At 35.9% G+C, this 16,958-nt stretch overlaps 1 long non-coding RNA gene across 1 annotated transcript; it reads right to left on the reverse strand.

Annotated features, from left to right (window-relative positions):
• Positions 1-10,906: 10,906 nt before the first annotated feature.
• LOC140165909 (uncharacterized) lies at positions 10,907-16,467 on the reverse strand. The gene is made up of 3 exons (XR_011860784.1): positions 16,204-16,467; positions 15,707-15,796; positions 10,907-12,358 (listed from the first exon to the last, which is right to left on the reverse strand). It is a non-coding gene; the product is annotated as an uncharacterized lncRNA (long non-coding RNA).
• Between the last annotated feature and the right edge of the window lie 491 nt (positions 16,468-16,958).

Below are 16,958 nucleotides of genomic sequence, written 5' to 3' on the forward strand. Positions count from 1 at the left end.
TTCAGTAGATAGCATTACATTGTGTGTCATCATCAACATAATCATTACAGTGTGCTATCTTCAGTAGATAGCATTAAATTGTGTGTCATCATCAACATAATCATTACACGGTGCCATCTTCAGTAGACAGCATTACACTGTGTGTCATCATCAACATAATCATTACAGTGTGCTATCTTCAGTAGATAGCATTAAACTGTGTTTCATCATCAACATAATCATTACAGTGTGCTATCTTCAGTAGATAGCATTACACTGTGTGTCATCATCAACATAATCATTACAGTGTGCTATCTTCAGTAGATAGCATTACACTGTGTGTCATCTTCAACATAATCATTACACGGTGCCATCTTCAGTAGACAGCATTACACTGTGTGTCATCATCAACATAATCATTACAGGGTTCTATCTTCAGTAGATAGCATTGCATAATCATTACAAGGTGCTAACTTCAATTCAGTAGATCGGCATTGCATTGTGATTCATCATCAATATAATAACTACAAGGTGCTATCTTCAGTACAGTAGATATAGTATTACATTGTGGGTCATCATCAACATAATCATTGCAGGGTAGCATTGTTGTGCAATGATATAGAAGATAGCACTCAATCAAGGGTGATATCTTCAGTAGACAGGTATAGATAGCACTTCTGTGCTGTGCTGTTATTTTAATAATTTGTCATAAAATTTATATTATATCGCCACTTTCAAAAAATCAAAATTATTTGATATCAGAAGGACATTCCTCGTATTCAGAATACAATTCGATATGTCTGATGTGCTCTCATGTCCCACAAAAAATAATGTGCAAACGTTGTTACCAGAGCCCTTAAATTCAAAACTTTTTTTTTCTGATTTGACTAATATGATAGTTCCTGCTGCAACAAAGTTCAACCACCTACGATATTAATACCAATATCATACAATACAAACATTGTTTCAATAGCGTGCAGAATTAGCCACGTATCAGTTAACTCAACAGACGTTTTTGCTTTTTTATTGTCATTGAACTCGCTGATTATAGTAAATATTACAAAACATAATCATAATGGACCCGACCCAACTCATGTGTTAAAGAATAAATGGCTACACATGTTGTTAATTAAATGTAACATTTAATCACTGCGCTATAAAATAAACAAAATCAACGTTTGAAAAATTGAGACACTGGGAAGAAAAGGGTCTTTAATAAAATAATTTCCATACTCAAATAAATGTTCATATATTCCTTCAGTTTATCTAAGAAAATGAATTCTGACAATATAATATATATTCCATAAGATCATTGAAAGCTATCTTCAGTAGATAGCATAATAACATGTAAATAGCTAGTAGCAGTGCTGCTTTAATTAGCCGCTCGATCATTGACCCTTTTAAGCGCTTGCATGTGCAAAGTCTGTCAACAACACACTCTGATATCAATCAAAAAATCTATCATAACTCTTGCGATATGATCCATCATTCGATTATTATATGATTATAAACATCATACTTTTGTGCCGATGTGATATGATAAACACATTGGGCTTATTCATGCTGTACACGATCAATAATTCTTAAAAGAGGTCGTGTTCGCAGGTTGTACAGCGTCCTACTTTATCACTGCGCTATCACTTCGCTATTTACCTGGATTTTAGTCACGGGAAAGCCTGATGATGTGAATGTCCTCAAAACCTAACTATTACATGCCAGCTCATCGTTAACACACAGCGTAAAAATAAAATATGACTCATAAATGAATATATTAAAAATAGCTCATAAATATCACTTTACTCTTGGAACTTATCAACATAATGCAATTTTTAAACTAGGTTAAAATTCACTCTAATTAAGAACCTCGAGGATTTTATTTTAGGAAGGGGTTGTGGTCGATTTATGTAAGGGGTTGTCAAGATGGGTTTGCTTTCATGACGAAAATGGATAAATGAGAGATATCGCCTCCGGATAAAGCAGACGATTGTGAGACACAAAAGCGCGCCAAAATTCTACGACTCTAACACAAGTATACCTGGCGGGGTATTAGTAACTCGGCAGTATGACGCCCTGGAAATCCCATAGGTCGTGAAACAGGGGAGCCGATCTCGATATATTGATGCGATAGCTGCTACTGATAAATGTATTAACTAATTGATATACAAGATTTTTTTTTTTTTTTTTGGGTGATAGCTTTTTCCGAGAAATCCATCCAAGGAGGGATTATGACAAATTGTTTGACTCAAATCTGAACTTTTTTTTTTTTTGGCTTTTGCTTTTATGTTTTTGTTTTTTTCCTTACTACAATTAAGGCAAAACGGGAGTTTCATATCTTTCTTTAGAGATTGAAATATCTTTAATTAATTATCATGTATAGTGCTATATTGCCTTTTGTCAGAGGTTCTATATTGAGTTTTAAGGAAAAGGAGAATAAGTCACTAAGAGGGTGCCGCCAGTTTGTCGTTAATTTTGTTTCTGTCCAAAATTCATGAAGCTTAATAAACACACTCTAAAAATTATTTTACTCAGTGTGGGAAGCAAAGCGTGTTGAGTAATAAGTTGAGTAAAGATTTAGTCAACAAAGTGCAAAACGCGAATTTCCGCTCAGACTACCCACATTGTATAACATTTACCTTTGAATCAAATTCATTCTGATGTTAGATGAATTTTAAACATTAACATATTGGCGGTCAGTTTAGATGCTCGCACATATATAATAATGTTCCGCTAGGCTATTTTTCTAGACTTAAAACCGCACTTCAACTTGTATCTGTTTGCAAGTTTTTTTTAAAGCAAAGTTTTTACTTCATTTATCTCTATACGATTTTAGTACTTCCGAAGTTGTGTCGCCGAACCATTTTTAATTCTGCACCACACCTAATGGAAAAAACTAAGTTCCATTGGCATAATCCTCTCAAAAAATATTTCCACACCTTTTGTTTGTAAAACTCACTTTAGCTACGCAAAGCATCGCCCGAGGTAAACAAATAAGCAGACGACACGAGGACAAAATCCGCGCGCCATAAAATCTGCTCCTCTATCTGTTAGCTTCTGTTGTACTTCAATCATGTATTAAGGCGCAAGCGCAGGCAAGATATTTTGCCTAAAAGTCGCGCCAGTTGAGCAACAGTAGCTGAGCCATTAAGTTATTGATGCAATATATCGTCAGGTCTTATCACAAACCATGCCCACTAATACTATGGACCACAATGGCCTCATCTCAATGACATAGTTCAATAACCTCAATTAAACACTCACAGTGCAAAATTTGACCTCAAGTTGCAGAGTATGAGTTTTTGTACCCAAATTTTTAAAGGTCATTCAATGAATGTACAAATGTATTGGGGTTAATGAAATGTGCCTTGATAGATGAGCATGTTGTGGATCCTAGTGTAATTGCAGCCAGGCGGCTTGTAATACTGGTGACACTGATGATCACCGCCACAGCCCTATGGGTTTTTTTCTATGATATCCGACAAATTGCTCGGGATCCGAACCCGACTCGCGGTCTCGCCTCTGTGTCACTGCTTAAGGCATATAGGCCAACGACCCCGAAAGAATAAAGACAAGACCAAGATGCGTGCGAAGCGATTTTCTGCACTAATTGTTTTTCCAACATCAATGATATGGCAGCAGCATCGTCAAATCATCAATTTCTCATTACATGATTGTTTTCATAACAGATGCGATGGTATTATTAGTAATAGATGGCACAAAAGTATTAGTAATACTAATTATTACTTTGATCTTTTTAATATATCATAGAATACAATTTCTATTAGAGTGAGGATACGATTGATAATGAAATGGCAACAGAAAAGGTCTCAAGACAGATGTAGCTTATCAATGGTGACGTTCATAAGCTGCAAGTAAGAAAGGTACAGGCAGACACTAAAAGGTATTTCTATAGAAAGAAAACCCGAGAGACAGCGAAAGGTTATTCAAAAACAAAATAGACAGGTAGAGAAGGCGAGCATCAATGAGGGGGTTGAAAGGGATGAATTAAACCGGTCTCATTAATGTAAAGACAGGATATTCCATAGGGAAGAGAGAAGCATGTGGACGGAAAGAGAGGAAATGCACAAAGGGGTAGGACACGTGAAGCAAAAGGCAAGAAAGAAGCCAGAGCTGAGACTTTAAGGGTACGTATAAGGCAAAGCATTAACATGATTAATACAACATTCTGGGCAAATGCAATACTTAATCTTCTTTATCATTGAAACTATATACAATTTGCTACATTAACTTAGACTATTCTCAAAAGGTATTCGTAACACACTCCCATTCAAGTTTGTAAGATGGACACTCGATTTTTTTCCTGGACTTGAATGGAAGACAAGGCGATGGGCGAGCAGAGGGGATGACTTCACAGGATAAGAGTGTGGAGTGGAGGAAAAGCAGGGATATGTAAGAAAAGGTGATACGTTTGAGGATAGAAGAGCATAGGAGGAGAGTGGAGAGGAGTCGGAGGAGAGAAGAGGCCTTTTTTTAAAAAGCTTTTCGGATATAAAATGTATCTATTTATGACAAAATTGGTGGCGCTATTTAGTTACTGAAAATTACTCTTTCGAGCTTTTAATACAACCAATTTCTTTTATTTTTTGATGAAATATGTTTATAAAATTTCTTTGCTGCTTGTTTCACCTATTCCATCTGTTTTAAAGGCAGTATTGATCACCTACCCCTTGCAAATTAAGAAATATGATTTAGGATATATAGCGCCATCTATAGTTTGCATTTAGTTAATAATGAAGCCAATTCTATATACATCAAACAACGGTGGAGAGGAGGAGAGAGGAGAGGAGAGGAGAGGAGAGGAGAGGAGAGGAGAGGAGAGGAGAGGAGAGGAGAGGAGAGGAGAGGAGAGAGAGAGAGGAGAGGAAACGGAAGCCAGAAGAAGATATCACATAATACATGATGGAATTGAAGAGAGGAGCAGAGAGAAACAATGAGAAGAGAGGATATAGTTGAAAGAGGGCAGAGAAGAGGAAAAGAGTGCGGAAAATTGGAAAGTAGATCAGAAGAGACGTGAGAGGAGAATTGGATCAGGTTTTAAGAAAGGAGCAGAGTTGAGAAAATGACAATACAATAGAGACAGATGATAGAACAGTTGTATTTGAGAGTCCAGATTCAAGAAGAGCAGATGCAGAGCAGCTAGGAGAATAGATAAAAGGAGAAGAGAGTAAGCTTCAAAGCTTAGCTGATAACCATGGAAATGTATTAAAGTTTATAGTGTATATACATCAGAGAAGAGACTTGGAGAAAAACAGGAGTGTAGTGGAATGAATTGAGAGAATATCGAGGATATAGGAGCGCAGAAAAGAAGATAAAGTTTGGGAGAATATGAAGAGACAGAAGAAGAGAAACTCTATGTAACCAATGGACTAAGTGAATTGAATTTTTGTGTCATTTATTTTGAATATATTAAGCATCCTTGTATCCTTGTTGTGTACAAGAATCTGCACAATACTTGAATACTACTCTCCCATCTCTCCTCCTTCTCTAATACTCCGCATGATATAATAGTGGTGATATATCATCCAGCTTCGGGCAATGTTTGTTATTTTCTTCCGAAATCGATCAGAAATCTGAAGCGGAGATTACAATGATTATAGATGAAGATGTTCTAAGACGCCTTGTTTATCCGACCACATGTCTCCACACTTACGGCAGACTGTAGTAGTTCACCTTTTGGGTGTTTTATTGCTAAGAAATCTGTCTCATATTGGTTTCTAATCTATTCTGACGCGAAGTGTCTAGCCTGGCTTCAATTCTACAATCTAACATACCGTCTAATGATGTCATGATGGGTGAGTGGGCAACTTGTATTATTGTACGCATGCGTCCAATCTGTTTTGCAAATAAGTGAACACAAGTTAAGCGAGTATGTTGACAAACGAATAAAGATGAATCATTACATTGGAATTCAAGCAGCGTCCCTTGTATTTCCTATTTTTATTTTCATTTCATTTGTTAAAAGTACTTATCAAATACCGACGGCACAAAACGCCGGTCACGTTTGTCGTCGTTGCTGAGGCTGCAAAATTGCAAAGAGTAAAAAAAACCCAACAATTATAATAACCATATTCTGTAAGTTCGATCAACTTGGAATCAGTGCTTGAAACAAGGCGGGAACTCGGACCAAAATCCAGTAGAAACCACCGAAGTCAGGAATAAGACAATAAAGAGGTTGCGATTTCCAAACGTACGTATCGAGCGTACGTGGAATCTACTCAAAATTCCGTCACAGGAGAGTGATTTTGAATAGATTCCACGTATGTTCGATACGTACGTTTGGTGATCGCAATCACTCTAAGACGGACTCAACGCTGACTTCAACATCAATTCATGACATTACATGATGTTGTTGATTTGAGAGTCTTTCATGAAATGCCATTTTGTAAGACTTGCGTCTTACCAATCTTCTTTTTTGGACGGTACAATATTTGTTCTAGCCTTGTTGGGTATTAAACGAGAAGCTAGAAGGGATTAACTGATTCCCGTCTGTAAGATTGGACTAATGTACAATGATTGATAGTAAACATGGTATACTGGTTATTCTGTCCTCTTGGATACAGCACCACAATGCAGGAAGATACTCTCGCATTAAATAAAGACATGCACATTATGTTCTGCTTGATTGACTGATACATTTGGTTCAATACCACTGTTCTCTACAGTTTTCAACGGAAAATCATAATTTCAAGCACTATTCTCTTATAGAACTCTCATAGCAAAAATGACGATAATTAGCAATTAAAAGTAAAAGGTTGATTCCCCAAAGGACCAAACTTTTAACATGATGACCTGTGTCTCTTCTTTTTTTTAAACCACTGAGGTGTTATGTCCGCAAATTTACAGTGCGCCCTCCTTTTTTGGTACCTGAGAGGAACATCGGTAGACTGTGAAAATCGATGCCCTGCGGATGAATTTGGGCAACGTTTCATCAACACTGTAAAATAACGATACAAAAATATGTCATTTCTGCATGTTATTCTGAAATTTACTCATTTTGTGGTTCATACCTTGGTATTTTTTAGTGATTTTAAAGCATCTTTTTCAGATGCCATGCAAGAAAATAGTCCCTGTTTTTTCAGGCACATGTCCAGCTCTAATTAGTGGTATTTAACCATTTGGGTACCACTAAATCTCAGATAGCATCGAATGCATCTGGTTGTGTAATTTCACAGTGTCACTCCTCTTTACTCACCTTTCATTCACCTTACCACTCATGATGTCAATAATTTATTTCCATATGATCTAGTCAAGATCAACATCATAACACGTATGGGAAAGTCATGACATTCATAACAGGCAACTTGGGGAAACATGAGTGTGTTTATTAATATTTCATATTTACGTTTGCATCCGTTTTGATGTTCTCTCTCTTATCTTGCAATCCCTCGATAGAGTCATCCAAGGTCATGACCATATTGGCTACTATATAGCTGCTACTTAAATCATATTCAAATATACAGTCAGTATAAACTATTATGAGTATTTTTCTTACACTGCAAAATGTACAAGGGTAACAAAGTCAAGTATCTTCTTTTTTTTGTCGTCTTCTTTTTTTTTTTTTTTTTTTTTTTTTTTTTTTTTTTTTTTGAAATATCTTGATGTCGGTATTCAAATCAGTCAATCATCAAGTAGGACATTGAATTCGAATAATGTCTGAAAAAACAAACCAATACAGTACCAACTGGCCAGTACGGTTGGCTCTCCAACTGTAATTGGGCTGAATTCATACAACCATGACCTTACGTCTTCCACACAGGGAGTGTGAATTTCAAATGGGGTTACCTAAAATGGTCGGGGATTTGAAATTCACAATTAATCCCTGTGTGGAATTAAGAAATTATATTTCTTCCATAGGGTGTGTATGGATATCAACGGGAATGGCCAAATTTCTAACCTAGCTCGATATCACTTCATATTGCATGAACACAATATGAAATATTCAATTCTCAATATATCAAACATTGGGCTATTCCGGTTGAAATCCACACTACCCCTGTGGAAGGTTTTGGAAATATCTTCCACAGAAGGAGTATGTTTTTCAAATGTAATTGGTCAGGGTTAATCATTTTGAAACCCATACTCCCCCTGTATTATGTCTTTACATATATCTTCCACAACTGGAGTGAGTATTGCAAATGGAAGTTACGAAATTTTCTTAAGCTAAATCTTCCACAGGGGTAGTGTGGATTTCAACTGGAATAGCACATTGCATGGTAAGATATTGAACTAAAAAATGACAAGTCTCGTCCAGGTTTTTGAAAATTAGGAGGATGAGGGCTTTTTATTTTCTATTTTTATTGGAAAACGACGCTAAATACCTGTATTTGGCACCATATCTTGGGTATTCGACATACAGATTGATATCTGAGAAAAAGGAGGAGGCCCTTTTTATTCTATTGTTTTGAGAGGTAGCCCTCTCTAGTGATCACAAAATTCTGAAATGATGTATTAATGCATTTACAATGCCGTAAAATAAGTTTCAACTTCTGAAACATCTTTTTCAACAAGTTATAACTGAAAGTTTACAAATAAAAAGATATTTGAAAAAAAGGAGGAGGGTGCGGACGAGAAACATGTATTTTTTTTACTCGGCCTTAATACGTAAGATCATACGTTATCCTAAATACGTACCGCGCAGACAATGTAATGTATTTTACACGGATGTAACTATTAAATATAAATAAAAATCGAACATTCAATGTACTTTACAAACCACTATTACCGACACGAGTACTATTATGTTCTTTTCAGAAAATTAACCTAAATTTGTTAAAATCATGTACACATCTTGTCTGTGTACTAACCTATTTTAAGCACGCTCTTGGCATAGAACCAAACAAATACACACGCCCGATGCACTCTTCAACTACAAACTATGCTTTAACTACCCTTAGGTAATTCATTGCATGTTAAGGCTCTTCACTTCACAAACCACGTGGTGAACTCATCGTCTGCGTTCGGACAGCCACACTGACCACGAGAACGTAAACATGGTCATAGATAACTTTTATCTTCACATTTTTAAGAGTAACAATTAGCTCCCCCCAAAGCGAGACATTAATACAACAATTCTGGAAAAAATAACTTATCCTAAAGCCATATTCTGTTCTTGGCATAACCCCTGCTGTAGTCGCACTAACGTTTGCCACAAAATGTTGCTACTTTAGTTCTTTAAGGATGTTGTGCCAAAGATGTTATCAACATATCTCCTATCGCGTGTTGACGAAGGACCGCAGAAGCAGATGTCAATCAAAAATATTTGAAAAATGGGTAATTGACCAAAATTACGCTAAATAAAAATTCCTTTAAAAAGGAATGTGGCGCCCAATGTGAGCTGGACGGGATATGGTGAATTCCATGGTGATTAGATTTGGTATTATAATGATTTTTTTAGGGAAGAGTAGAAGATGATCAAATACGAGAGAAATGCTTCATGGAATGAAGCTTTCGTGTCAATTTGCGATTATGTGGGGTGGGAGTTCTGTTTTGGGGGCCGTTGTAGTGAGGATATTGCTTTGGATATTGAATATTGTTGAATTTCGTTATCAGGGCCTAGGGTATATGATGGATAACTAGAAGACACAAATAAGTAAGCTTCCCCCTAGTCATCTATACACTCATTCTTGTCACACGACGAATTACGACAAAGTCATGTAAACGTAATTTCGTTTTTCACCCGACCTCCGTCCAGAAACAATCCTGAAATGTTGAAAACTTGGGGTCGGCGCACTCATGCCAGTTTATAAGGTATAGGCTACTCTGTGTCTTTTGTAGCCAACCATGTGGCTAAGAGAGGCTAGGAAATACTTAAACTAATACAAAACAATCATACCCTCCTTTCATATCAAACAATACCAAGAAATTGACAGGCCTGTTAAATCAAGGGTAAGATCGATCGTTATTCTTCATGAAACGGGCACAGCCCATTTTTATGTTATTAATTCTGCTAAAAATTAATTAATAAATAACAAAATTACGTCATAATTATGACTTTAAGTCGGCCATAGAACTCTATTTTAAACAGACAAAATAGCCATTGGGGTTTCTTTCACTTTACCTTGCTAGGAACCCTTCCCAGCAGTTAGGCATATTACAATAAATATTATTTTTGCAAATAAACTTCTGACCTTCAACACAGTCATGTCTTCCAAATTTATTCCTTTCTCTGCTGACCAGGATTGATTTTCGTTAATTAATGTTTTGTTTTTTATCAGAGATAGTCACCACAAAGATACTGAGCTGTATTCAAGCACATAAACCATTAGTGATTTCATGTTTGGTCAGTGGATGTGTTGGTCAACTATAATTAATTGGTGTTGGTTTAAGGATTAGGTGCACTGTGTGCAATCACTATATTATCAATAACCTCAATTAAACAATCATAGTGCAAAATTTGACCTTAATTTGCAAAGTATGAGTTTTTGTACTCACATTTTCAAAGGTCATTCAATGAATGCACAAATGTATTGGGGTTAAAGAACTGTGCCCTGATAGATGAGCATGTTGTAGATTCTTCACACTGTAAACAACTAATTCATGTGCAAACATGTTCAAAACATACATAATTAGAATGGTCAAATGTCACCGTCTATCGGGTTCTAAGAGGCGGTAAACTGGTTTAAACCATACAAAGGTCACGGGTTATTTGGTGTTTTTATAAGTCCATTAATTTTGTATTTTAAACAAAGAATATACACACATCATTTTATCCCGTGCATATCAGAAAACAATAATAAAATAAAATCCTAGCATATTGTGGTTTTATTTCTGAGCTGGGCATAATTTTAGCAAAACAATTAAGGAGTAAATCTAGCAAGAGTGAAATTAGAAGCCTTTCACAAAGTGATGCCTATATGTGGCCCCTCCGTAGAGGGCGCCACAAAAAAAGGAAACAAAATGTTATCTGGCAATCATAATAAATATCACTTTAATAAATTTGGTCGGACATGGTAATGAAAATTGCATGTTAATATTTGCAAACTTTATTGTTTAATTCCGGCTATTTGTCTATGTGTTCTAATTATGGAAGCCTTACTTGATATTGAGCGCATCTCTGAAAGTTATAGGGAGGCACCCAAGAATTGACAAATTATCTTTTTGAAGCTCTCAAGAACATGATTTTTGTCTCCATATTTTCTGCGAATGTAATCATTTAGTGGTATTTTATTATCTTTCATGGTCATGATTAATTCTTCATTTCAATGTAAAAAGGTGAATTATAGAATAAATTGAAGTTTACAGTGAATTAACGCCCTTTCCCGCCCTAAACTGCTAGATTTGCAAACCAAACACTCTTACTTCTTTTTTCAAAGTCAATGAAGTTCAAGCACAGGTCCTTAGAGAAGTCTCCATCCGTAAAAGCCTCAGGCACGTGACCTCGATGAAAACTTGTCATTGACCTTCGACCTGGAGGTTATTTTTGACTCCGATTTCCCGGGCCATATTGGTGAAGGCGTTGACAAGATAGTGCCTTTGGTGTCGGTACTTGATACAGATGTAAAAGGGCCAGGACTAAAAGTGTCAGTGTGTGCCTTAAAGCACCGCTCCTGCAACGAAAACCGCGAATACTAAAGGGATTTGGAGAGTATCCGGTGAATTGAAACTGACGAAAGTGTTCAACCAGGGACCTAGCCACAACATTTGATAGGCTTACCATGCTTACCAGCTAACACTCTGTTGGTACACAACTGGTTATCTTGCTGAAGGCTGATGATAGGTTTGATAGCCTAGTACCCACTTTTATATAGCTAGGGACCGTTTCTGCTGTCGAGAAATACGAATCCACGGACCACTACGGGCCAAGTGGTGAAGAGCACATTATGGAAAGGAATGGAATGCTAAATAAGACATGATCTTGACCACATATCATGGAGGAAACCAACCTTCCAACCCCTTCCCTAAAATAAAATCCCATTTAATTCTATCCTGCAATACAAAATAAATGAACTTACATAAATAATGCAAAATTTCAGTTGAAACGTTGGTCGTAATCTTGATTTTCAAACTGCAGTTCAATGTTGGCCGCAAAATATCGCCCTACGATTACGACGAAGTCTTTTTGAACGGACAACGAAGGAAATCGGTTACATTAATCCTACAATGACAAAGTGACAATCAGTGTCATACTGCGATGTTCGTCATTACAAATTATCTCAGTTTGTCTTATTACGTCTCTTAATAACAAAGAGTATTCAGCAAGGGTGCTCAATATCCCCATCTTATTTGCAATCAGCGTAGAGCAGTTTGTGCTATTGTATTCCAGATATGGAAAGCACTACAGAAGTGTATTTTCGTCTAGGCTTCTTTGCATCGATAAAAGTGCACCCAACTTCAAATGAGCAAGCTCATTCGATCGAGGTATCTGGAATAAAGAGGAAAAAACAGAAAGCCTGGTAAAATACAAAAGTATAATTATGATAATAACGGATAACAAAAATGCATAAATAACTAAACAATATAATTATTAAAAACAGGTTTTCGATTACACCATATTTTGCTCTCTATGGGACTATGGGTGTGGTCCACAGTTGCCTTCGGTCGTAGTCACAAAATTTTCCAGTTGTCAGCATATTGCCTTTGATATTAGTGTATTCTTTTATCACAATCTTTACTTTTATCATAGATATCTTTCTACAGTATGATTATTCGTTATTCCAAATCTAATTTATATCTTTATTAGTCCATTTCAATGACCGCAAACTAAGTTGATATCTATTAATTTACACCTTGGTAAATCGCACTTGGTGGTAGGCCCTAATTACCCGATGAAAATTTGAAAATGACAGACTACAATGATACCTTAGAAAGGTAGAGTGCGAAATGAGTACCAATGATTGATTCAAGTTCAATTATTTAATGAGACAAACAGATGTATCTATATAGATTAAGGTGGCGCTGACAATAACTGATCATTTCCACTAGTTTGGGGAGTTCATTTTCGACTTAAAATCAGTTCACATACGTTATTAACTAATATAGTATTATCCAAAATGGTATAATATCCGATGCAGTACCTCCATTGACCAAATATAAACTAACCCCCCTTAAATAATGGTCATTATTCAAAAAGGACTATCGTATTACAAATCTGTCAAATACGTTGGAAGCAGAATTTATTTATGCTCATTTTGACACCTCATTTGATACGATAGCCCAGAAAACAATAAAACACCGGTCAATTTAATGTAGTGAGGTCCAGATTTGAAAGTTGCACTTATACAAATTTTTACAATACAAAAACACTCAGATATCATTACACAGATTTCCTTCCATTACACTGAATACAAAATCAATACAACTTACTGCAACTTTCAAATCTTGGGTTACATTGATTTTTGAATAATGGTCATTATTTAAGGGGGGTTAGTTTTTTTTTAGATGTTTAGTACAAAATTTGACCCTGAAGTTTCTTTAAATTATTTAAAAGTCATTCTAAGAATATATATAAACACGTTGGTGTTTAAAGAAAATATCTCCTGAGATGAGCGTGTTAGAGATCCCAGTATGTTGTCATTGGCAAGTCAAAACAGCAATTAGAATATATTAGATGTACGAAAGCAAATGTGGTATTCGCCGATTTATAGTATACTAGTTTATAGTGATCCCCATTGCAGTTTTAGCTCTATATAAGAATTACGTAATTATTTTATCTAATTCATGATGAAGGAATATTTTACTTTTTCCAGACTGATTAAGAATATGTATAGGACAATCGGAGTTTGTCTAAATGAACACATTGGTTATTTAATTGAAATATTTCAGCATATTTATTGAAAGGCTAAATAGACATTTAGAAAAATGCAACTGTTCAGAGTCACCTTAAGTGCACTTTTAATAAGGCGTTTACTCAAATTGGAGCGCGCGCTGTTTAACACAGGTCAAATACCACACATACGAAGTTCGATCACTGGTATATTAATCAAGCAAACTCAGTCACTACGGACCACAAGAGCCTCATCCCAATGGCATAGTCCAATAACCTCAATTACATAATCATAGTGCAAAATTTGACCTCAAGTTGCAGAGTATTAGTTTTTGTACCCAAATCTTCAAAGGTCATTCAATGAATGTACAAATGCATTGGGGTTTAAGAACTGTTCCCCTGATAGATGAGCATGGTGTGGATCATAGTAAGTTTAGTGCTCTGATTAAGAGAACTCACATTTAAATGCTAAGTCCCTTTTATGATTCAAAGGAATTATCAGCCCTATAAACAAGGGAAAGTAGACGAGGTTAGTCAGGCCCATATCGGGGTGAATGACCCATATACGATTTGGACTATGATAATTTGTTATTAATTACCTTAATATGACCATGAAGCTAGTATAGCTTCATTATATGACTATTTTATGGTCTTATTAAAATAAATAAATAAATAAATAAATAAATAAATAAATAAATAAATAAATAAATAAATAAATAAATAAATAAATAAATAAATAAATAACAAAAACACGACTTGACCCCACTACCTTTTATCCAAAAATATGAATTATGTACGTCGTTCCAATCATGCCGAATATCAAAGAGATTGTGCATAATGACGTATCATACCGTAAATATGGCGGACTACTCAAATGCATTCAACAAAAGCATGATTGCAATCTACCGCGACAATTCGTCTCACACACATAACAAATGCGCTACGATCAAATAGGTTGGATTGAATGGACTGTACTGCGCCATGATTACGGTGAAAGACACCGGTTCAAATCCTTTGTTTGGAGCCAATCAAAAAAAAGCATACAGGGTCTTTATTTGCACTTATTTATCATACTGTATGAGTAAATTAATTTCTGTATCGATACCTTTGATTTTGTTTATTCCAATTTCGTTTGTCATCTTTTCTCGCAGCATATGAATGTCTACTTATTCCGTAACTGTTTTGATTAGAGACTGAGATTTCCAGAATCTGTGCTTTATCCAGGAGTCAAAAGGAATCTTAAATCTACCCTCCCCAAGCCCTTCACCTTAGTTCACTCTAAAAGTCAAAAATTATTTTTAGGCAAAAAGTTCACATTCTGTCCAAAAATATTAGTTCAAGATTCACCACATGTCAAAAATTATAGAAGATAGAATCACCATGACCTGTGAGTATTTCTTTCTACGAATGTGTGACCGTACACCACTAATGAGCCGTAAAGTCGGCCCGGTCAATTTTGTTTTATTTCGTGTTTAGAAAATGTATATCAAAAGCTTTAAAATGGTATATCATTTGACTTTAAACGATATCCAGAAGCGGGGTTATGGTTTGTTAAACTTTACTCCTTCAATAAAATGGTATACCTTTTTCAGTTCTACATGTGTCTCTTTTCCTACATTGTCGATAATAAATATCAAACAGTCATAATTGGCGGTCATTTCAAATCATCCCCAAGTCAACGAGGTTCAGGAATGTCCTCGCATTGTTAATAATTGTTGGTTATACATACCTAGACAAAATAAAATGCTTTGTAACCCACCACTTGAACAGGACTTAGCCAAAGCAAACAAAGACCAGAGCTAAGCTTATTATCCTCATCAACAATAGGATTATATATTGAGGCACATTTTACACTGTAACTCAGAATACAATTTAGGACATTTACGGCTCATTCGTAGTGTACGGTCACATATATAAATATCTAAGATTAGTCAAAGATTCGCCTTTGCGATTATTTGTTTGATTGAAGATTCACAGCATCTGAAAATTTATTGGATCAAGATTCACCTTATGGTTTTGTCCAAAGACTATTCCAATTTCACGCATTCCTACACCTCAATGGCGGCCAAAGCTGGATCCCCGTCGGCTCCATCTCACCTAAAATGTGAAATGATTGGAATGATGACAGTTTACAACACAATAGAATCTAACATCGAATTTTAAGCGGCTTTAATCCACCCAATTGGGCAGTCACAACACCAGTTTGGTGCTGCGGGGACCCAATAATGGCCGACCAAATCCTGACCATGACTTGGCTCGTTGGATTCGTCTATAGATACACACACTTTCACCAATAAAATGGTGAAGGCTTGAGGAGGGTATGGTCAAGATTCCATTTGACATCTGCATTAACATCACATTGTTTACTTTGATAACTTTTCATATAGGGAATCAGGCTTGGCCCCTTCCTCCACAATCATGACGAATTTTTGAAATTACCTCCAAATAAATGGTCACAAAAATACCAGAGTCTAAAAAATATCTCGACAGGCAAAATACTGTACCTTTATAATAAAGTCATCTTCTTTTCAGATTTTTAAAATGTCAAATTTGATACTGGCATTTCCATCCATACACCGGCTAGTTCGATTGTTTCGGTCGCCATTTGTTGTTGAATCGTTTTTCTTTATGTCATTTTCACCTCATCTATTTTGTCCGTATCCTCTTACTGCAATCTGCCAGCAATTAGACTCGGTATTGTCACCAATGTTGACAACAGAGACGGCTTTCTTGACGAGCATCACAACAACATTTTGATGACATTGATGCAGCACAAGATTCTTAGCAGACAGAAAGTCGGCTATGAGCCGCTAGATTAGACATCTTTATTTATTTCAATTATTTACGCCTTTAAGCATGCGAGGGTTGAGTGATAGTTTTAACACATGATAATTTTTTTAGAAATGATCACGCAACGTACCTTCAATATCATATTAGGAAAAAAAAATGAAAATTAGCTTCACACATTATATGCAACATTTCATATCGTGGTATCGTAGTAAAGCAGACCTTGGATATGAACATGAATATTTTTAAATGACCACTTTAAGTTACAATAAAAATGTTATTGTCGATTGTCGTCGTCGGTGGCGTCGTGCTTGTTGTTGTTGTTGTTGTTGTTGTTTTCTTGTTCCTAACACTATTGCTATGTTTCTCTGTTGTTATTCTTGTTGTTGCCGTCATCTTTGTTGTTGTTGTTAATGTTGTTGCTGTTGTTGTTGTTGTTGCAGCCGGACTCGTTCTGTTGTTGGTTTTATTG

The sequence above is a fragment of the Amphiura filiformis genome, chromosome 12 (genome assembly GCF_039555335.1).
Source record: "Amphiura filiformis chromosome 12, Afil_fr2py, whole genome shotgun sequence".
Taxonomy (NCBI): Eukaryota; Metazoa; Echinodermata; class Ophiuroidea; order Amphilepidida; family Amphiuridae; genus Amphiura; species Amphiura filiformis.